General features: G+C 41.4%; 1 long non-coding RNA gene across 1 annotated transcript in view; it reads right to left on the bottom strand.

Annotated features, from left to right (window-relative positions):
- LOC106503341 overlaps window positions 1,250–22,952 on the bottom strand; it is a 72,298-nt gene continuing 50,595 nt past the window's right edge. The window contains exon 3 of the long non-coding RNA XR_001919865.1: window positions 1,250–1,520. This is a non-coding gene — a long non-coding RNA (uncharacterized LOC106503341). The remainder of the gene's footprint in view (window positions 1,521–22,952) is intronic.

Below are 22,952 nucleotides of genomic sequence, written 5' to 3'. Positions count from 1 at the left end.
TCCAGCATGTAGCCCAAACTCAACTAATGGTTCTTGAAGGTGTATTTCATTGTCTTCTAATGCAATACCTTACAGATAGTAGGTGTCAATGCATACTGACTATAGAATTTCTTGAGAGAGATCAAATTGACTTTAAAGTCACCTGGGGCTTCCCTGGTAGCTCAGCGGCAAAGAATCTGCCTGCCAATGCAGAAGACATGGGTTCTATCCCTGGTCCAGTAAGATCCCACCTGCCACGGAGCAAGTAAGCCCAAGTACCACGCTACTGAGCCTGTGCTCTAGAGCCCAGGATCTGCAGCTACCGAGCCCTGGCCCGGCAACTACTGAAGCCCGCCCACCCTAGAGCCTGAGCTCCACCACAAGAGAAACCACCTCAGTAAGAAGCCCTGCCATATTCTTTCTCTTTTCCTTAGCTTTAATGTTTTTCTTTTGTTATTTAAATTTGTTATTTTATATTGGTATAGTTGATTCGCACGTTGTATTAGTTTCAGGTATACAGCAAAGTGATTTGCTTATACAGATACAGATAATCTGGGCGTCCCAGGTGGTGCTAGTAGTAAAGAACTTGCCTGTCAATGCAAGAGACATGAAACTCGCATTTGATCCCTGGGTTGGGAAGATCCCCTGGAGAAGGGAATGGCAACCCACTCCAGTGTTCTTGCTGGAGAATCCCATGGACAGAGGAGCCTGATGGGCTCCAGTCCATAGAGTCGCAGTCAGACATGACTGAAGCGACTTAGCATGCACTCACTCACCAGATACCGACTTTTCAGCCATGGATAGTTAATCAGTGGAAGGTAATAGTGGGCACAAGGCATAGTACTGGACACCTACTGTCCTCATCCAGACACGCAGGACCCAGTGGCTCCAAGAGTTCTAGTAACTTCCTCACTACTCACTGGAAGGACAAGGTCCACTGAGAAACAGTCTACCTTGATGCTCCAAGGAAGTTAATTTTCAAGCAATTGTGTCAAATACTTTTCAGCGGTGAGGCAGATCTGTAAATGATGGGGCTGTTTTCCAGCAGGGCAACCTATTTCGCCTCTTCCCATCCCCTTTTCCTCATCTGTAAGACAAGGATAAATAAGGCAGCATTTGAAAACATTTAACACCTTGCTTGGCACCTAGCAGGCAATCAATAAAAGTATATTTGGTTCTGCTTCTTGAATTTTACACTTTATAAAAATAAAAAGAGGAGCCACTTGCATGAAATTAATAACCACCACAGCTCAAAAATTTGTTACTCAGTTTATTTTGGACAGATCTATTTGTCTCTGCCATTCTCCATGTTAAATTAAAATCAAAACAAACACCCTCTTTAAAAAAAAAAAAAAGCCCTCCTAATTCAACAGAGTAGCATTCAGAATTAGGCATCTCAGTCACACATTTTAATCCCGACTGACTCAGTTTATTGTCCAAAGCATATTGAGACCTCAGTGTCACTAAGGTAAGGCCCGAATGAAACATGTCCATCGGTGGTATGGTCCTGTCACAGCACAGTTGGAGATGTTGGTTGGAACCTAGAGAACAAAAGCATCCCTTTTATAAGGTTGGGACCTTTCAAATTATTCCCCCATTATTTTTTAAAGAAGTAAAATGCATAAGGCAATTTAAACAGGTCAGGGACGGAAGAAGTCACAGCTTATGCTTGGGACTGGACCAAGTCACGTACAAAGAAGGCCTGGGCCAGTGTGGGGTGAGGGTACCAGCTCTTAGGAAAGTGGGTCCCCCTAGCATTGGAGTTAATGAGGCCATTGGTTCACTTATTTTCCTTCCCAGAGATTATCATGATCAATTTGCATGATGATTATGGAAAAAATTAAAACACTATTCCCAAAGATCAAGTTAATATAGGCCTTTGAGACTTTGAGCTTCCTGGAGGAGAAGGGTATATTTTTCTCCAAAAGGGGGAAAAGCACTTGAGATGATCTACAGTTTAGTTCAAAGAAGCCATGGTGAATTCCTCTTCCCTACCCCCCTTTTTTTATTCATAGCATCTAACATCTCTATTAAACCCTTGAGAACCTTTCTCCTTTAAGAGCCTGTAATGAATTTAACACAAATTCAAAGGGAAATAAAAGGAGCCAGGCGGGGTGGGGGATCAGAATGAGGAATCGAAAAGAATATGAATTTGTGGAATCCTCTTGTGGTTGAAAAACCATTTGCTCCTCCTTCAGCCCAGTGACAGAGTCTACATTTTCTAGATTCAAATGAAAAATCGTTTTTCCTTTGATACCTCAAGCACGCCTAAGAGATAGGCAGTTACACCATCACACTGCTTCCCGAAGCTAAAAATCTAATCATTACGATCTCACTAAAGTTGACTGCCCCACATACAAAGCAATTCCATTTTTGAGTTCCATTTTTACCCCATTCCTTTGTCATTTACATAAAGCTAGATTCTGGGTTTTTGTTTTGGTTTTTGGTTTTTTTCCTTCTAGAGAGACTTGCACTTTCTGCTCCACAGAAAAAGCATCTGACCACCCTGGAAGCTGGTGTGGAGGATGAAATCTGTGTAGATCTGCATTCTTGAGATTTCTCTCCATGTTACTACTACAAAATGGACTATATAAATATGAAACTGTTCAGCTCTTCCATCTAACAAGAATTTTACTTTTAGCAACTAAACTATCTAGACAGAATAAGCAAAGGGAAGAGAGTTAAACCAACAAATATTCCATATCACAAGGAATTTTCCCTGCAAGTCTCAATTTCTCTATTTCATCTCCCTTCCCTAATCATGGGGAACCCAGATCTATAAAGACATACCTGTCCTTCTTTAATAATTTGTGTTACCTCCTTGCTTTTCTCCTAGTCCATATCAGTGTTGATTTCCCATAGTTCACGGTCACAAAAACTTAAAGCAAAGAAACAACAACCGTGTACCCTTTATGTCCAGCAAACCCAGACAAAATCCAATACTATATTATTTCCATGATTGACTTAAAGGAAGAAACATTTTAAAAGGAGAGAAGAACCCGTTGTTGTGACTTTTTACATTTTATCTGTAATTTATCCATTAAGTCTATCCAATGGCTAAAGTAATCTTCTTGAAAATGTAATGCCATCATTCTGGGCACAACAGTGACTATAATAAATTGAGTATAAAAACATTTAGATATGTCATTTGGGCCAAGCACCATGTGAAGTACTGGCAGGCTCACCATGGGCGGTCATGTGGGTTGTGCACAGTACAAGGGTGCCCCGCTAAAGACACAGCTGATAACCCAGTTTATTCTCTAACCAAGCAGAACACCTGGGTGCTGGCTATAACCATTTGAAGGAAAAGTGGCCTTTTCATAATTCATTTGTCCCAAGGTTTTCTGATAGTCATATTTGACTAAGTAAGCTCAGGACCAAGGGTACCAGGATCTTGTAATCTAACAGCAGATAATCTCAGTGGAGGGTGATATAAATTGCCTGAAAAGTAGCCTTGATGAGATAAGAGGTGAATAGTGAGCTAGTCATCACTCCCCCTTAGAGAGCTTCCCTAGCTGGTCTTTTTAGCAAAGCACAATCACACTGTTAAGTACAATATTCTCAACCCTATGAGCCAGGAGTCCAAGTGTCCTTCTCGTGACTGAAGAAAACAAGGCTCAGAGAAGTCGATCAACTTATGCCAGACCACTCAGCAGCTAATGAGTCACCCAAATACCCCATGTTCTCCCAAGGTAGAGGGACACAGAAGGAGGCAGAGAGCTCTGTGACTGGGGTCAGATTTGAGTTGAACCCCGGGTGGTATTAACACTCATCTCCAACGCCCAGCACTGTGCTTGGCACACGGTGGACCCTCAAGGAGTCTTTCTTGAACTGAACCCAGGAAGGAGAGCCGAAGAACCAACATTTCTTGAGCAGGCCCAGGAGGCACCTAAGATGCTACATGGAAGAGGTGCTTGCTCTCAGGGTGGCCCCTGTCGCCTTAGTCCCCCACCCTGGTCCTCCATCCTGCCCTGCATTCTCCCAACAACTTCTGTGGTTTGGGAATTTTCATTGACAAGACTGGTGTGGACAAGGCAGCAATTCAGACAACTTGCCAAGGTCTCCCTTCTCTCCACCCACTGGCCCTCCATCAGACTCACTGCCGTGTCTGCACAGAGACAGGAAAGCTGGCCACCCTCCTTCTTGATGGTCTTCCGTTTCTTTGCCAATAAGTTGATCTGCTTCACAACATGCTTCAATATATTTGACATCTGTCATAAAAGCCAGGTCAGGCATAGCTATCTTCTGTTAGAATGAGCCATTCTACAGAGGCACTTCCTCTGCTGTTCGGGCCCCACCAGAAATAATTCTTGGCATATTGTCATGTCCACCAACCTTCTGATTAGGAGCCAGAAAGGACTGGTCTTGGTTTCCCCCCACTCCTATCAGAGAAACAAGGTAACAGTTACAGGACCAGAAGGAGACATCATGATACGAAAACCTGAAGGGGAAGTTGTAGCCAAAACAACTGGCTCAAAACAAATATCTTCCCTTAACATCTTTCAGAAGTCAGTAACTGCGGCAACACAGCTGTTTCGCTGTGATGGCGCATGAATTTTCTCATAACACGTGGCTCAGATGAGTCTTAGGTTCATGCAATACAGAAAGACATTAATGAAAGTGTTTCTGAGTGGCAGTTGCTCCTCTTTAGCATAGGATGGCTCAGCCTTTAAGGGAGGCTTCATGTAGGGTGAGACTCCTGGGCAACGTGGTCTCTCATTACAGACTATGAGTATAGAGGAGAAGCATCGATCACTTCTGATCCTAACTGATCCCTTGAGAGGCACCCATACAAGAAGCCTGTCTCAGTTCCCCCAAAGACCTGTTGGTTGAAAAAATCTTTCACAAGATTATTCAGATCACTGCTATGATCAAAGCTGTTACAGCCACTTTGATTCTCTCTGGGCCAAGTACATATGGCAAAATATATAATGCTTCCCCCTTGGGTGGAGAACATCGGCAAATGTACCTCTTTTGACAGATCAGGAAGGAAGGAAAGGGATGATTTTTATAAAGAAAGATATTTTAGAAAGACATACGCTAACTTAGCTATTTGTATTGGGGGTGAAAAAGGACTCTTTTTCCAGATATTTACAAATCTTTCCTTGTGGCAATAGTTGCAGCAGAATTTATATTTTTAACAGTGATGACGCAACACACTTAATAAAACATGTTAGTTGAAACAAATATTTCTACTTAGGGGAAAAGAGATGGCTTCCCTGGTGGCTCAGATGTCAAAGAATTTGCCTTCAATGCAGGAAACCCGGGTTCAATCTCCAGGTTGGGAAGATCCCCTGGAGAAGGGAGGGGAAAGAGAAACTTCCACAGCTGGATGAAGCTGTGGATACGTTCTAGATTCTGGGCCATCCTGACTCCCTGAGCAGCCCAAATAGTTATTTGGTAGGTAGACAGGCTGTGAGAGGAGGCAGAGAGGTCCATACATAACAAAGAAAAACGGGATTAAGAACTAGAAATCTCCTTTACTGGGGCCACTGGAGTAAATCAAGAAAGCATCCAACGATCCTTGGTAAGAAAGTCTATTCTCTCGGCAGACCTAAACAGGACTTTCAAGAACAGAGAAAGCTCATGCAGACAGGAGTGTGTGCAGGCTCTGTCGTTCAGTTGTGGCAGACTCTTTGTGACCCCGTGGACTGTCGCCTGCCAGTCTTCTCTGTAGAATTTTCCAGGCAAGAATACTGGAATGGATTGCCATTCCCTTCTCCAGGGGATCTTCCTGACCCAGGATAGAACCCTTGCCTCCTTTGTCTCGTGCATCAACAGGCAGATTCTTTACCACTGCACCACCTGGGAAGTCAGCAGACAGAGAGGCCCCCAAATATTAGATGGTGGACACTCAAAAAATACTACTTCTGGTTGGCAACATTCTAAGTCCTTCTAATCCAATACTTGAAAGAATGCCATACAATATTTTTTAACACACATAACTTGTTTGCTCCATGCTTACATGAGAAATGGACTGTCTTGTTCGAACTGGAATAAATTGTTGAAAGAAATATAAGTGCTTAAGTGTCTTCTTCAGGACCAGGAAATCATCTATCATTTGGACTTTGAGTTGTAGCCTTGTAAAGAAGAAACTCGTTCCTTATAGTTATGCTGCTAAACTAGGAATAAAGACCTCTGTTGAAAGAGACGCTTTAGCAGTATCTGGATGAGAGATTAACTCTACAAGAGGCAAAGGAAATCGCCTATTTCCCCTTGTCCAACCCACTCAACTCAAACCATCCGAAACTGTCAGTGGATCCGAAATGAGAGGAAGTAACTAATTTGATGATCAATAGCAACACTGATGGTTCAGGATGTTAAGATAAGGATAATGTAAGTCATGTTTCTAACTATGAGCAGATCAGTGGAAGGAATCAGAAAAGCACCGATGATGACACATTCGAGTAAGAAGCTTCAGTCTTTTCTGCTCCAGACCACGTGTGAGCAAATCAGCAGGCGGCTATCTCATCTCACGTGGGCATCCAAGTCTTCGTGAAGAGTGGAGTTCTGCTTCTTTACCAGAGCTGGAGTCAGGCAAACCCTCCAGCACAGGCCTAGATTCCCAGCCTTGCAATAGATGAGGGGTATCTATTTCTGAACTCAGGGAAAGGACGGTTAGCCTGAGTTGGTGGTGTGTTGCAGCCTAAGAGTCTGTTGCTAAACATCGGGGCAATCAGCAGGCATCCTGAGCTCTGCAGAGACTAGGAGCCCTCACGCGTGTTCCCTTTCCCTTGCGTGTATAGAGGACCCCGGCAGGACGGCTGCCCTGAGTTCAGTGCCAGCGATCGTGAAGCTGGTGCCAGGAAAGGCTGTCGTTTTGCACTGGCAGCCGCTGGGTGACTGACACACTGTAGATCATGAAGTACTTTTCCCATCCAGGCTTTGGCACGTTGCTTACTTTGGGGTGTTGGGGGAACTGATTCCGCTGAACGCCACCTACATGCAGCAGATGTGCTATGGAAGAGTTAGCCTACCTTCTTGCCAGATTTTGACATGTTGTCTGATGTCCACGTTTGGAAGGAATTGGTGGTTTGTTTGATTTTTTAATATAAGAGTGGGTATAAGGCAATGTGGAGTTTCCCAGCTAACGCTAGTGGTAAAGAACTGGCCTGCCAGTGCAGAAGACATGAGAGATGCAGCTTCAGTCCCTGGGTCTGGACGATCCCCTGGAGGAGGGCATGGCAACCCACCGTAATCTTACCCAGAGAATCCTATGGACAGAGGAGCCCGGCAGGCTACCATTCATGGGGTCACAAAGAGTCAGATATGACTGAAGCAACTGAGTACCCACGTATGCATAAGGCAATGTACCGCTTCTCCTCGCGAATGACTTGCTTCCATCCTGTGGTTAAAGAGCTGGGTTCCGATCCTGGGGACTGCTCTGGCAAGTGCTGCCCATGTGCAGAGAATGAAACAATTTCCTAACTGCAAATTATGGTTCTCTTGTTTCAATGTTATTACTTCCTCATAAAGGTCTGTACAAAGCCACAGGATGCCTCTTGCTATTTGTTGGTTTTGTACAAAGTATAGTTGATTTACAATGTTGTGCTAGTTTCAGATATACAGCAAAGTGATCCAGTTACATATATGTGTGTGCATATGAATATATATACGCATGCATGCTAAGTCGCTTCAGTCATGTCTGACTCTTTACAACTCCACAGACTGCAGCCCACCAGGCTCCTTTGTCCATGGGATTCTCCAGGCCAGAATACTGGAGTGGGGTGCCCTTTCCTTGTCTCTATATATATATACACACACATACATATATTCTTTTTTCAGATGCTTTTCCATTGTAGGTTATTATAAGATATTGAATATAGTTTCCTATGCTGTACAGTAGGTCCTTGTTATTTATCTATTTTATATATGGTAGTGCTTGTGTGCTCAGGCACTCAGTCAAGTCCAATTCCTTGCACCCTTTGGACTGTAGCTCGCCAGGCTCCTCTGTCCATGGAATTCTCCAGGCAAGAATATCAGAGTGGGTTGCCATTTCCTTCTCCAGGGGATCTTCCCGACCCAGGGATTGAACCTGCGTCTTCTGCATCTCCCACATTGCAGGTGGGTTCTTTACCTGCTGAGCCATCAGGGAAGCAAGCATGAGTATCTGTTCATCCCAACATCCTAATTTATCCCTGCCCACCTCGATATGCTACTTTCATTTCTGCAGTTGTGATTCTATAATTCATGAGAGTCGGTGCAAAAAGCAAAAGACACATGTTCAGGGTTTATGTTAACAGAGAGTCCTTTGCCTTGACTGGCTGATGTTTAAACACTCTAAGACCACACACTTCTTCCATGTTGTCTTCATCTGCTTAAGCCTAAATCTGCGCCTGTAGGTGAGGAATGACTGGATACTGTTACCTCGATAGCCGATGATAATATTTCTACATCCATTGTTAAGCTTCTTAAGTTTCTTCTTCACTGTAGGAGTGTTTAGCATATCGTTTTCTAAAAACCATCCTCAGTGTGCCTTAGGTAAAGTACCATCCGATACCACGTTCGTGGGAGATTATCTAGGACTTAGCTGCTGAGTGAGTATCTCAGCCTCCCTCACCAGTCTCTCCATAAATGCCCCCTTCTAAACCTCCCAGGGGTAAACTGGGTCATTTGACATTGTTTCAGAACATCTGGAAAATAGTCATTGGGGTGGGGAGGGCGGTGAAAGCTCTTTGTGCTAAGGCTCCAGGGATCTCAGAAAAACACGGATGTGATACACACCAAATGATTCTAAAACATCCACTTGTTTGTAAGTACCCAAACTACTCATTACCTGCTCCAACTTCAAATAAGAGGGGTTTGGCAAGGACTCTGAGTTCAGATCTGTGTCACGGCTCCCACCCAAGCTTCAAATCCCTTTTCTGGCATTTTCAGGCGATCAAGAAGCAAAGTGAGCTGAGCTGAGCTGAGCTGAATCTCATTTCACATGCCTCCCCAAGGAGAGCTCTCGAGGACCTAAGACGAACAGAGGTCCAAGCCACTGACAGGAGCCTCTGAGCAACCATCAGGTAACCACACAATCCACAGGACCGTGTCTCTATTTGTAGCCTTTTTTGCAGTCAGCTGCAAATATGACCAGGTAAGTAAAGCCACCAGCAAATGGACTGTCCTTCCTAAGGCACTTCATTCATTGGTTGCAATACTTCTTTATTGTTAGAGGTTTAGAAGTTTTGCATATAAAAAGTCCTCCCTTAAACATCATGAATTCCAAGCCGGGGAACTTCTTAAGTGATTAAGTCATGTGTTTTATGGTTCTCACTTTCCTTAAAATATTAATTAAGGAAACAAATGAGAGCTTTTCTTTAAGGGGCATGCTGGGAGTTAAACTGGCCCATCCTCCATGCTAACCATGTTGTACTTTCCTGCTTGATTAGTACGAGTGCCAGGCTGTCCCTTCAAATTAAGACAATATGCTTGCAGTGATGGACTGTACTGGCCATCCATCTTCCTTTTGTGATCTGGCTCTCATCGAGCTGAAATGAAGCCATTTCTTCTCCCTGTGGCTGATTAAACACAGAGTAAACCCACATTTCTAAGGAGGCTCTTAATGATCCTCCACAGAGCCCGTATCAGCCTAGCCCGCACCTGCAGCCTTCAGCTTCTCTACTTCCGTCGTAAAATGGAGCATCTGTTTCACGGAGGTAGTATCTTTTTATCACCCAGTGTATCACTCTGGTCAGAGTGCATGCGGCTCATTGGGTACACAAGGCTGCCTGCTGTGCCACAGGTAACAAACAGTCCCTCAGGAAGTCTTGTTCTCATCAGGAGTGAAAAGGACACAACTTTGGCTAAAAATCTGTGACTTTGGTAAAAGTCTCATGGCTCATAGCCCATGATCTTCCTTCAAGCAAAACAGGTTGAGAAATGACAAGAGGAATCTTTTAAAGAAGGCAATGCTTTATTCATCAACTCACTCATTATTTTATTCATTCACTCCATAAGCACGCATCAAATACCAGTTATGAATGGAGCCCTATGAAAGGAGCTGGAGCTAGAGCATGGGCTTGCTGCCCTTGGAGGTTACATCCTAGCGAAGAGACAGACATTAAACAAGTAATGATGCATTAAGTACTTAATTACCACTGTGAGGAGTATCCCAAGTAAGAAAAGCTTACGGGAATATATTAAACGGGGCCTGATGATTTCTGGGGTTCAGGGAAGGCTCCCTGGGGAAGCTACATTTAACCTGAGACCTCAAAGACAAGAACAAGTAGTGAGTTAATAGAAAGCCACAGACACAGCATGTTCAAAGGTCCTGGGGTAGAAAGGTAATGTTTAAACCATTTGAGCAATCAAAAACCCGGTGAGAGGGAGAATGGCTAAAAACAGGCCTGACGGCGTGGGCAGGGATGAGATCAGGAACAGCTATTTTATGCTGAGTTGAGGCGTTATAACTTTATCCCCAGATGTGACTGAAACTAGTGGCTTGTAAGCAGGAAGGTAAAATGGTCATTACCACCATAGGACCTTACGACCATTTTTGAGTAGTGGCAATGTTGCACTTTCCTTGACAGGCACTGTAGATACTTGTAATTTTTCTTCTCCATGGGTACCAGTAGCCCTTCAAGGTGGCTATCTTTAGCCCCACCTCTAAGTGAGGGGAACCTGAGACTGAACAAGGGTAAGATCACAGCAGATCACACAGTTGGCAGGGTGGGGCCAGGAGCAGGCCAGGCCCGCCCCACACAGAGGTTCCCTCCTCTGGGCCGTGCTGCGTTCTCACTCACAGACGGACTCTTCACCTGCTCCTCCTTCATGACATTTATGTAACAGTACTTTTTCCAACTGTGTGACATGAGGAGAATTTCCAGTTCATTTATAGATACCGTTCAAATAAAGATAGCTCCATTTAAATCATAGGAGTACTAAAGATAATAGAGCTGACTTACCTTGTCCCTTAGACAGGAATCTCGGCACCAAGGTATTAAGTTAGTGCCATGTAGAAACATAAAGCCCAAGGTCTGGAATTAGACTGACCTGGGTTCAAATCCCAGCTTCTCCGGTGCAGAGGCTGACGCTCGGGTACATTCTTCACAAATGAATGTATGAGCACTGAGTTCACTTGGTTGATGAGAGGATTAAGTAAAATATTTACGCAAAGCAGTTTTCCAACTTTCTGAGACACTCATTTGTCACTAACACCACCAGCACCGCTGTCATCATCTTCATCATCATTGTTATAGTCATAGCATCCTCCTCATGGTTACTTAACTAACTTGCCAGGTTAGTGGGGATAGCATCACCAACGCAATGGACATGAATCTGAGCAAACTCCAAGAGAGAGTGAAAGCACAGGGAAGCCTGATGTGCTGTAGTCCATGGAGTCGCAAAGAGGCAGACACAGCTTAGCAACGGAACAACAGTAACAGGTGAGGAGGACATTGAACACCCCCACCTCTTTCTCCTAGCAAGTACTTTTAGCCTATTGCAGAGGCATCACTCATGTTCCTCCTTTCACCTTATAGAAGGAATATTCACTAACCCCTGGCAGGTAGCAGAAGACCACGCATGCCTAACAAAGCGAAAGTCACTCAGTCGTGTCCAACTCTTTGCGACCCTGTGGACTATACAGTCCATGAAATTGTCCAGTCCAGAATACTGGAGTGGATAGCCGTTCCCTTCTCCAGGGGATCTTCCCAATGCAGGGATTGAATCCAGGTCTCCCACATTGCAGGTAGATTCTTTACCATCTGAGCCATCAGGGAAGCCAGAGAATACTGGGAAGGGTAGCCTATCCCTTCTCCAGTAGGTCTTCCCAGCCCAGGAATCGAACCGGCGTCTCCTGCATTGCAGGCGGATTCTTTACCAGCTGAGCCACCAGGAAAGCCTAATGAGTCAGGCAGCAAGTAAATCCAAGAACATTTGAAAGCAGCACAGGGTAATTCCGAAAAGACTTAAACAGCTTTGCCGAAAAAGATACTTGACAGAGATGAGTGACTATGAAGCATTTTAAAGATAATTCTCCCTTTAAATAAATAGCTATAACGAATGAAATGATCCTGTTTTGCTTTGAAAAAAACTGCTTTTTTGTCTTGAGAGGATTTTTAAAATTATATAAGGCATCAAATGGATTGGCTCTCACTTGAACAAAAGTTGACATGCAAATATTACATATTTTGAACATAGATGATTATAGGTGTAGGTGATGCAAATTCCTCCCAAAAGGATATCAACTGTCTAAATCCAGAAAGATATCTGGGCAAGACCATCTGCTCTCTCGATGGCTGTCTAGCAACTGCCACACTACTCTTGATGATACTTGTAGACAAGTCTACAGAGCAGATCCCACAAACATTCAGTTCAGTTCAGTCGCTCAGTCATGTCCGACTCTTTGCAACCCCATGAATCACAGCACACCAGGCCTCTCTGTCCATCACCAACTGCCGGAGTTCACTCAGACTCATGTCCATCGAGTCAGTGATGCCATCTAGCCATCTCATCCTCTGTTGTCCCCCTTTCCTCCTGCCCCCAAACCCTCCCAGCACCAGAGTCTTTTCCAATGAGTCAACTCTTCGCATGAGGTGACCAAAGTACTGGAGTTTCAGCTTTAGCATCATTCCTTCCAAAGAAATCCCAGGGCTGATCTCCTTCAGAATGGACTGGTTGGATCTCCTTGTAGTCCAAGGGATTCTCAAGAGTCTTTTCCAACACCACAGTTCAAAAGCATCAATTCTTTGGCGCTCAGCCTTCTTCACAGTCCAACTCTCACATCCATACATGACCACTGGAAAAACCGTAGCCTTGACTAGACGGACCTTAGTCGGCAAAGTAATGTCTCTGCTTTTGAATATGCTATCTAGGTTGGTCATAACTTTTCTTCCAAGGAGTAAGCGTCTTTTAATTTCATGGGTGCAGTCACCATCTACAGTGATTTGGGAACCCAAAAAAATAAAGTCTGACACTGTTTCCACTGTTTCCCCATCTATTTCTTCTATTAAATGAAACAATGCCTGTCAGAGCCTCCCATTCTATGCCTGGTACATATTCAACCTTTGATCAATGTTAGCTATTGCAATAATACAAAAGAATACTTTCAGATTGAAAAGGTTTTTGGTTTTTTCTGACTTTACTGAGAGGTAATTGACACTGCGTAAGTTTAAAGTGTACTAATGATGATTTGACACACCTATATACAGCAACACTTATGTGTGTATGGTAAGATTGTTTAAGATCTACTCTCTTAGCAATTTTTGAGTATATAATGCAGTACTGTTAACTATAAGCACTATGCCATACATTGAAATGAAGCAAAGTGAAGTTGCTCAGCCGTGTCCAACTCTTTGCGACCCGATGGACTGTAGCCTACCAGACTTCTCCATCCATGAGATTCTCCAGGCAAGAATACTGAAGTGGATTACCATTTCCTTCTCCAGGGGATCTTCCCGACCCAGGGATTGAACCCGGGTCTCCCGCATTGTAGGCAGACACTTTAACCTCTGAGCCACCAGGGAAGCCCATGCCATACATTAGATCCTTGGAAATTTTTCATCTTATAGCTGGAAGTTTTCATCCTTTGACTAGTATCTCCCCATTTCTCCAAGCCCTCAGCCCCTGGTGCTTGCATTTTACTCTTTGTTTCTATGAATATGACTTATTTAAGTTCCACATATAAGTGAGATCCTTACAGTATTTGTCTCTCTGTGTCTGACTTATTTCTCTTAGCATAGTTCTCAGGGTTTAACCATGTCGTTGCACATGGCAGGATTTCCTTCTTTCTCATAGCTTTCTCACTGGGGCTTCCCTGGTGACTCAGATGGTAAAGAATCTGCCTGCAATGCAGGAGACCTAAGTTAGATCCTAGGTTAGGAAGACCCCCTAGAGGAGGGCATGGCAACCCACTCCAGTATTCTTGCCTGGAGAATCCCCATGAACAGAGGAGCCTGGTGAGCTGCAGTCCATGGGGTCGCAAAGAGGCAGACACGATTGAGCAGCTAAGCACAGCATAGCTGAATAATATTTCATCGGGGTTGGGGAATATTTTATATCGCACATCTTCTTTATCCGTTCATCCATCTACAGACACGTAGGTTGTTTCCATATCTTTGGTGACTGTGAATAATGCTGAAGGAACATGGGAGTGCAGACACACATGATCCAGATTTCATTTCCTTCAGATAAATACTCAAAAGTGGAATTGCTAAATAACAGGGTAGTTTTATCTTTAGTTTTTTGAGGAGTCTCCATACTGTTTTCCATAGTGGCTTCATTAATTTACAATTCCACCAACAGTGCACAAGGGTTTCCTTTTCTCCACATCCTTACCAATGTTGCCTTTTGATAAAACAATGTTTGTTATTGCTTTCTTTTTGATAATAGCCATCTTAACAAGCATGAGATGGTATCTCATTGTGATTTGGGGTTTGCATTTTCTTAATGATTAGTGATGTTGAACACCTTTGCCTATACCCATTGGCCATTTGTATCCTTTCTATTGGAAAATATCTATGTAGGTGTTTTGGTCATTTCTTAACTAGATTAAGATTTTTGCTATCCAGTTGTATGAATTTCTTAACAATTTTTTATATTAACCTCTTATCAGATATATGGTTTGCAAATGTTTTCTACCATTCCATCTTCATTTTATTGAATTTTTCTTTTACCATGCAGAAGGTTTTCAGTTTGTTATAGTCCCACTTATTTAATTTTGCCTTTGTTATTTGTACTTTTAATGTCTTTTCCAAAAAAAATCATTGCTAAAACCAGTGTCAAGAAGACTCTCCCTGTGTTTGCTTTTAAATGTTACAGTTTTTCATCTTATGTTTAAGTATTTAATCTATTTTGAGTTAATTTTTGTGAATTGTGTTAGATAGGGATTTAATGTAATTCTTTTGCATGTGATTAACCAGTTTTTCAGTACCATTTATTGAAGAGACTAGCCTTTTTCTGTTGACTATTCCTGGCTCACTTGTCAAATATTAGTGGACCTTACATGCACCCTTCAAGGCTCTTCTTTCTGTTCCATTAATCTATGTTTTTATACTAGTACCACAGTGTTTTGATTACTATTGGTTTGTAATACAGTTTGAAATAAATAAATGTGATATCTCCCACATTGTTCTTTCTCAAAATTTCCTTGCCAATTTCAGGGTCTTTTGTGGTTCCAAATGAGTTTTAGAATTTTTTCTATTTCTCTGAAAACTTCTATTAGAATTTTAATAATTACATAGATGGTTGTGGGTAGTATGGGCATTTTTAAAATGTTAACTCTCCTGATCCATGATTAAGAGATTTTTTTTTCCATTTATTTGTGACTTCTTCAATTTTTTCATTAAAATCTTTTAGTTTTCTAGTTTCAGATTTTTCAACTCCTTGAATATATTTATTCCTATTGTCTGTGATGATATTATAAATAAAATGTTTATTTCTTCTTCAGATATTTTGTTGGTAGCATATAAAAAAACAATTTATGTAATTTTTTGTATTTATTTAATTTTTTTGTCCTGAAACTTTCCTGAATACATTTGTTAGTTCTAAGAGTTTTTTGGTGGAATCTTTAACATTTTCAATACACAAGATCATATCATTTGCAAACAGAGACAGTTTTACTTTTTTCCTTCCAGTTTAGACAACTTATTTCTTTTTCTTGCCTAGTTGCTCTGACTAGGACTTCTATAACTATGTTGAATAGAAGTGGTCAAAGTGGGCACCCTTGCCTTATTCCCAGTCTTAGAGGAATGACTCCAATTTTTCACTGCCAAGAGTTTTAAAACCATCCAGTTTAATTCCTGTGTGTTCACAGACCATAAAACTACAGCTTGATCTATAACTGGAGAACTTTCAAAATGTTTCATCTCTACGAAGACCAGAGTCTATACCTGTTAGGACATGAAGAAGTTAAGGCAATCTAAGATCTGAGATAACCAGAAAGTTCCGGCATACTTGGCCCTCTGAAAAAACACTTTTCCCGTCTCTTCTTTCATCACATTAATCCAACAGCCATTCCTCTCTTCTCATCTGTCCCTACTAGGTTATATGTTCTGTGAAGGCAAGAACTGTGTATCTGTCATTTCCTGCATGAGCACAGTCACCTGGCATGTAATATGCACTCAGTAAACTATTCGTTGAATTGGATAGAAATGTATCAGCATATAGCACAGTGCCAGGGGTCAAGCCAAATTGCTACATCATCCATCCCAGAATTATGTGCAGAAATTAGCTAAATGTTAAGCCTCTCACTAAAACTCTGAGAGATAAGAACAGTTGGCTAGATAAATGTTGGTAACTCAAAGACACAATGTGTCATGTGTGCAATGAGCCATGCTGATCTTACTGATTCATTCTCAACACAAATTCCTGTCTATCTGAGAGATAACTCAGTCTATAGTGAGTGAGACTGGATAAAAGTTAGGTAAAGATGGCCCAGCAACTCAAGGACTGAACCTGAAGCATACAGGAAAATGACTACCAGAGAGCACCTGAGACAGAGGTGCATTTCCACCACTATCCATGCTTCTAATGCATTGCCATTGCCAATCACGCTGAGGTTCTGCTCATCTCTATCTTGAATGTAGTTGGATACTCCCTCTAGCCCTGGAAGTGAGGTACCACCGGTGAGGAAGAAGTCCTGCAGCTTTGTAGGAAGGCTTCTATCAGGTGTCAACAACCTGGCCCATGAACGCAAACATAAAACTTGTCAGCAACCCTTTTCCCACCACCTTTTGTGGTAAGGCACCTTTCGTGGCTAAGCACCCTAGATAGACATCTTCAGGAGGGTAAAGTCTGTACAATTTTAATCTGGCGTGTATTTCTCAAAAGCCATCCACTAGGTGTTATAAAGTTAACAAAATGAACAAAACCACATAGTCTCGCTCTTCAAGGCACTTACAGTCTAGTATACACATGCAAGCATGGTTAGTTAAAAGAATTTATACACACACAGACAGTTCTTATGGTATCAAATATCTTTGTAAAGAAATCCATTATAGAACACAGCGAAGCACAAATTAAATAATCTTTGTCTGATTGATTTTGAATACCCTCAGACCATTTCACTCAAATAAGCACATAACATTTTACACATTTAGAAGAGAGGAATAAAGACTATATAAACAGGGTCCTTTACGTGAAATTCTGTATAAGTCAACTCAGAATCAGTCAAAACTAATAAGAATAGGGAGATGTCTCAGATTACACATCTGCCTCTTACTTCCTGTAAAGCATCAGTATTCCATAAGTCCACAAGATCACAGCTTGACTGACAGAAGTCATACACAGAGCAGAGGATTTGTATTGATGAAAAGTTTATTTTCGTCCCTTATCAAAACACAGGTGTACTTGGTATTTTGCCAGAAATGCTTAAAGTGGATTATATCTACATTTGACTTTGTGTTAACTGCAAAGACAAAACTCTTTAAAACGTATAAACAAAAGTTTCTCTCTTCCTTCAAGAGTGTGAGGTTGAAAAAAAAAAAGGCAACTTTCACTGCATCTCAAACATATTACAGCTTGAATGTTACAAGGACATAAAATATATTTATTGTTCCTGCAGCTCAAATTCTCCATCCCACTACATTTGAACAGAGTTGGAGTTTACCGAAATAGCATCAGCAACGTTGCCAACAAGATCCTATAACCTTAACACAAAGTAAATATGAAAGTAGAAAAGAAATGTAACCTTTTTAAAGTTCTTCCTATGCAAATGTCACGCAGAAGTCACTGACTACTGAAAACTGACATCTCTTCAATATTTGAACCACCCCAAAAAATCATCATGGCAAGTTTGGTATTTTGATCTTTCACAGATTTCTTTAAATTCTTGCTCACTTTCTATGATGGTCTGTGTACCTACAACCATCACCTATTAATAATATGTTTCTTAAGAGGCCAGTATAGTCATAACCACAAAATCACAAAAGAAGCTTTTTTATAAAGTTCTGAGTCTATTTATCTTTTGAGACTATACTAACTTCAAGTCATCTTCTAATCTATTAAAATGAAATATACATTCAAATATATAAAGAACAAATACAATTCAATAGGAAAAAAACCAACAATTTGATTTAAAAATGGGCAAAAACTCTGGAGAGACAGTTTTCCAAGAAGACACACAGATGGCCGAAAGGCACATGAAAAGATGCTCAACATCATTAATCGTCAGAGAAACGGAAATCAAAACCACAATGACATATCACCTCACACCTGTTAGAAAAGTTATCAACAAACACAAGAAATAAAAAGTGTGAGCAAGGATGTGAAGAAAAGGGGATCCTGAGGTACTGTTGATGGGAATGTAAATTGATGCAGCTACTATGGAAGACAGTATGGAGGCTCCTCAAGAAATTACAAACATAACTACCCTGTGATCCATCAACCCCACTTCTGGGAATTTCTCCAAAGAAAATGAAAACATGAACTCAAAAGGACAGATGCACCACCATTCATTGAAGCATTATTTACAATAGCCAAGAAAAGGAAAAAACCTAAATACTCATTGCATAAAGAAGTTGAGGTGAATATACATATATATAAAATATATAATGAAATATTATTCAGCTATAAAAAATAATGAAATCTTGCCATTTGAAATAACACGTATAAACCTTGAGCATATTATGCTAAGTGAAATAAGTCAGACAGAGAAAGACAAATACATATAGATCTCTCCTATATGTGAAATGTAAACAGCAACAAGCTCATAGACACAGAGAACAGATTAGTGGTTGCCAGAGGCAGGGGGCATGGGTTAAAGAAATCAGTGATTTTTTTTTTTTTAGTTTAAATCAAATCATTTTAATTTTTAAAATGAAATATGCAAATAATAGAGGCAGAATATTGATAAATATTGAAACTCATGGGACCAGAAATTCCCATTCTTGCTACCCCATTTATTTGAACCCTTTGTTTGCATGAATTCATGTTCAGTTCTGGTTGGAAGTCTGAACTGAAAGAGAAGAACTTTAGCGGGCAAGCATCAGTAACGACCCGGGAGGCCACATCGATGGAACAAGATGCTGTGTATTTCCCAGGCAGTGCCAGAAACTCAATCATACCGTCTACGAAGATACTGCAGGATGAGGCTAAAGGGGCTGTTTTGATGAAAAGCAAAATTGTGAGATTCGGGTCGAAGCTGTGCTATCTCTAGCCTAGAGTGCTGAGGAGCGGCACACAGACCAGGGGCCCTCCCGCGCACAGCCTTCCGCAGACCTCACAGCAGCTCTGACTCGCGGCAGAGAAACGCAGAGCCCAGCAGAGCCCAGACGGAGTGATGCAAAGGGCCGGGCATTCACAGGAGGGCCTGGTGGTGTCCAGGGGAGGTTCTCAAGAGCTACTAAGGTTAATCTGACCTCCTCTGAGCCAGCTAACTGAGACCTAGGAACAACCAGTCTCCCTTCACATAGGGAACATTGAGTTGAGTGCATCACCCACCTGAAACCTATAAGCAATTATTTGTTAAGTCTGAAATACTTAGCAGTTACCTAAAATGCTCACTGATAATATGAAGCCTGTCCCTGTGCTTCTTTCCCTAATACAGACCCTACACCACCAACACTAACACACCTCTTGTTCAGTTCAATTCAGTTGCTCAGTCCTGTCCAACTCTTTGTGACTCGATGGACGCAAAGAGGCATGTCAGGCCTCCCTGTCCATCACCGACTCCCGGAGTTTACCCAAACCCATGTCCATTGAGTCAGTGATGCCATCCAACCATCCCATCCTCTGTCATCCCCTTCTTCTGCTGCCTTCAGTCTTTCCCAGCATCAGGGGCTCTTCAAATGAGTTGGCTCTTCACATCAGGTGGCCAAAGCTCTTCAGCTTCAACATCAGTCCTTCCAATGAATATTCAGGACTGATTTCCATTAGGGTGGACTTTTGTATGTATTACCAATTAATTCTGCTGCATATTTTTTATATTTATTTTGTTGAAGTGTAGTTGATTTAAAATATTGTGTAATATTTCAGGTGTACAGTAAGTACTCTTGCCTGGAAAATCCCATGGACGGAGGAGCCTGGTGGGCTGCAGTCCATGGGGTAACGGGGGGTCGGACGAGACTGAGCGACTTCACTTTCACTTTTCGCTTTCATGCATTGGAAAAGGAAATGGCAACCCACTCCAGTGTTCTTGCCTGGAGAATCCCAGGGACAGGGGAGCCTGGTGGGCTGCTGTCTATGGGGTCGCACAGAGTCAGACACGACTGAAGTGACTTAGTAGTAGTAGTACTAGTAGTAGTAAGTGATTCAGTTTTATATATATGTGTATATACACATATATATAGACTTCCCTGGTGGCTCAGACAGTAAAACGTCTGTCTACAATGCGGGAGACCTGGGTTCGATCCCTGGGTTGGGAAGATCCCCTGGAGAGGGAAACGGCAATTCACTCCAGGACTATTGCCTGGAAAATCCCATGGACAGAGGAGGCTGGTAGGCTACAGTCCGTGGGGTCGCAAAGAGTCAGACACGACTGAGCTACTTCACATCACTTCATGTGTATATATTCAGATTCTTCTTACTTCTTTACAAAATATTGAATATAGCTCCCTGTGTATGCGTGCATGCTAAGCCGCCCAGTCGTGTCCGACTCTGTGCAACCCTATGGACTGTCGTCCACCAGGCTCCTCTGTCCATGGGATTCTCCAGGCAAGAATACTGGAGTGGGTTGCCATGCTCTTCTCCAGAGGATCTGCCTAACCCAGGGATAGAAGCTGCATCTCAGGAGAATTCTTTTCCATTAGTGCTACCTGGGAAGCCCATAGTGCCCTGCGTTTTACAGTCTACCCCAGTTGGTTATCTCTTTTATACACAGTAGTAGTATGTATATGTTAATCCCCAAATCCTAATTTATGCCACCTGCACTCCTTTGATAACTGTAAGTTTGTTTTCTATGTCTATGTGTCTATTTCTGTTTTGTATATAAGTTCATTTGTAACATTTTTTTAGATTCCATACACAAGTGACATCATATAATAGTTTTCTTTCTCTGCTTTTCACAAAGTATGATCATCTCCAGACCCATCCATGTCACTAAAATTGGCCTTATTTCATTCTTTTTTCTAGCTGAGTAACACTCCATTATATAAATATACCACATTGTCCTTATCCACTCATTTGTCAACGGACATTTAAATTAATACAGCTTTGAAAACTGTCTGATTTGTTAGTAAGCAATTGCTTAAGAATTAGGAGAATCAAAATTCCTGTCTTTTAAAATATATTCAGTTTTCATAAAACCTAAATGCCATGGTTCATCTACTTATAATGACTGGCAGTCATAATTATGTGTCAATAACTAAGACTAGAATTTGGCATTCACATTGTGATATACAATAAATAATACAGAACTAAGTACTCTTGATAAGTTACTCTAAGAAATATAGAACAGATATATTTAAATATAGAATAGAATATAGAATAGATCAATAAATTAAGGATACAAAGCAAAGAATGTTTCTTGATTTTTTTTAGTGTTGTGACATTAGAAGTCACTTAGAAACAGAACTATATGAGCAACCTAAACAAAGGAGAAAAATCCAGAACTCAATAATTCTGCCGAATTCTTGTGGAAGCTCTGATAAAGAGGAAATAATCTAAGTACATAAGAAAGCCCTGTTTTATAAGCTTGTTGGTTTGTTTTTGGGTTTTTATGCAAGAGATTGATAAAATTTATACTTTCAAAATTGTATAAATCTTCCTTTTCACATCACTATTGTCACCTTAGTAGTTAATAAGGAAGCCATGTTTTCCCTGAATTAGATGAAGTAATATCCAGATTCAAAAAGATGAAAAATCTAACAAACATTGCTATGTTAGTAAATCAATGCCTTTTCTTATTCTAGAACTTTTTGTATAAGATCAAAAATATAACATTCCCTTAAACAATACAACTGAGGGTTTTTACCCAGTTAATTCAGAAGTATGTTCAACAAAGAAAATATTTAACTGTGTCAAATTCAACAATCTGCTTATGTTGGTAACATGAAATACAAGTCTTCCAAGAGCTCCAACTTTGAGAATATTCTAAGTGACCAATGACATAAAAAATGAATTTGCTTCAGACTTTTCTTTATGGTAACAATGACATAGTAAGGAAAAGAGAAAGAAAGACACTCTGGTCAAAGAGGTGTCAAAGAACATTCAAACTACCTTACAATTGCTCTCATTTCACATGCTAACAAGGTAACACTCAAAATCCTTCAAGCTAGGCTTCAACAGTGTGTGAACCAAGAACTTTCAGATGTACAGACTGGGTTTAGAAAAGCCAGAGAAACCAGAGATCAAATTGCAAACATCCATTGGATCATAGAAAAAGCGAGGGAATTCCAGGAAAACATCTATTTCTGCTTCGTTGACTATGCTAAGCGCTTCCCTGATAGTTCAGTTGGTAAAGAATCCACCAGCAATAAGCCTTTGACTGTGTGGATCACAACAAACTGTGGAAAATTCTTAAAGAGATGGGAAGACCAGACTACTTTACTTGTTTCCTGAGAAAATTGTATGCAGGTGAAGAAGCAACAGTTGAAACTGGACATGGAATAACTGACTGGTTCAAAATTGGGAAAGGAATATGACAAGGCTGTATATTGTCACCCTGCTTACTTAACTTACATGCAGAGTACATCATGTGAAACACCAGACTGGATGAATCACAAGCTGGAATCAAAATTGCTGAAAGAAATATCAACAACCTCAAATATACGGACCCTAATGGCAGAAAGTGAAGAGGAATTAGAGCTTCTTGATGACAGTGAAAAAGGCAAGTGAAAAAGCTGGCTTGAAACTCAACATTCAAAAAACTAAGATCATGACATCCAGTGCCATCACTTCATGGCAATTAGAAGGGGAGAAGTATAAGCAGTGACAGATTTTATTTTCTTGGACTCCGAAATCACTGCAGATGGTGACTGCACCCACTTGCTCCTTGCTAGGAAAGCTATAACAAACCTAGACAGTATAGTAAAAAGCAGAGACATCACTTTGCTGACAAAGGTCCATAGAGCCAAAGCTATGCTTTTTTCCAGTGGACATGTATGGAT

Source organism: Capra hircus, chromosome 21 (assembly GCF_001704415.2).
Source record: "Capra hircus breed San Clemente chromosome 21, ASM170441v1, whole genome shotgun sequence".
In the NCBI taxonomy this organism is placed as follows: Eukaryota; Metazoa; Chordata; class Mammalia; order Artiodactyla; family Bovidae; genus Capra; species Capra hircus.
This window is presented reverse-complemented; position numbering and strand designations above follow the sequence as displayed.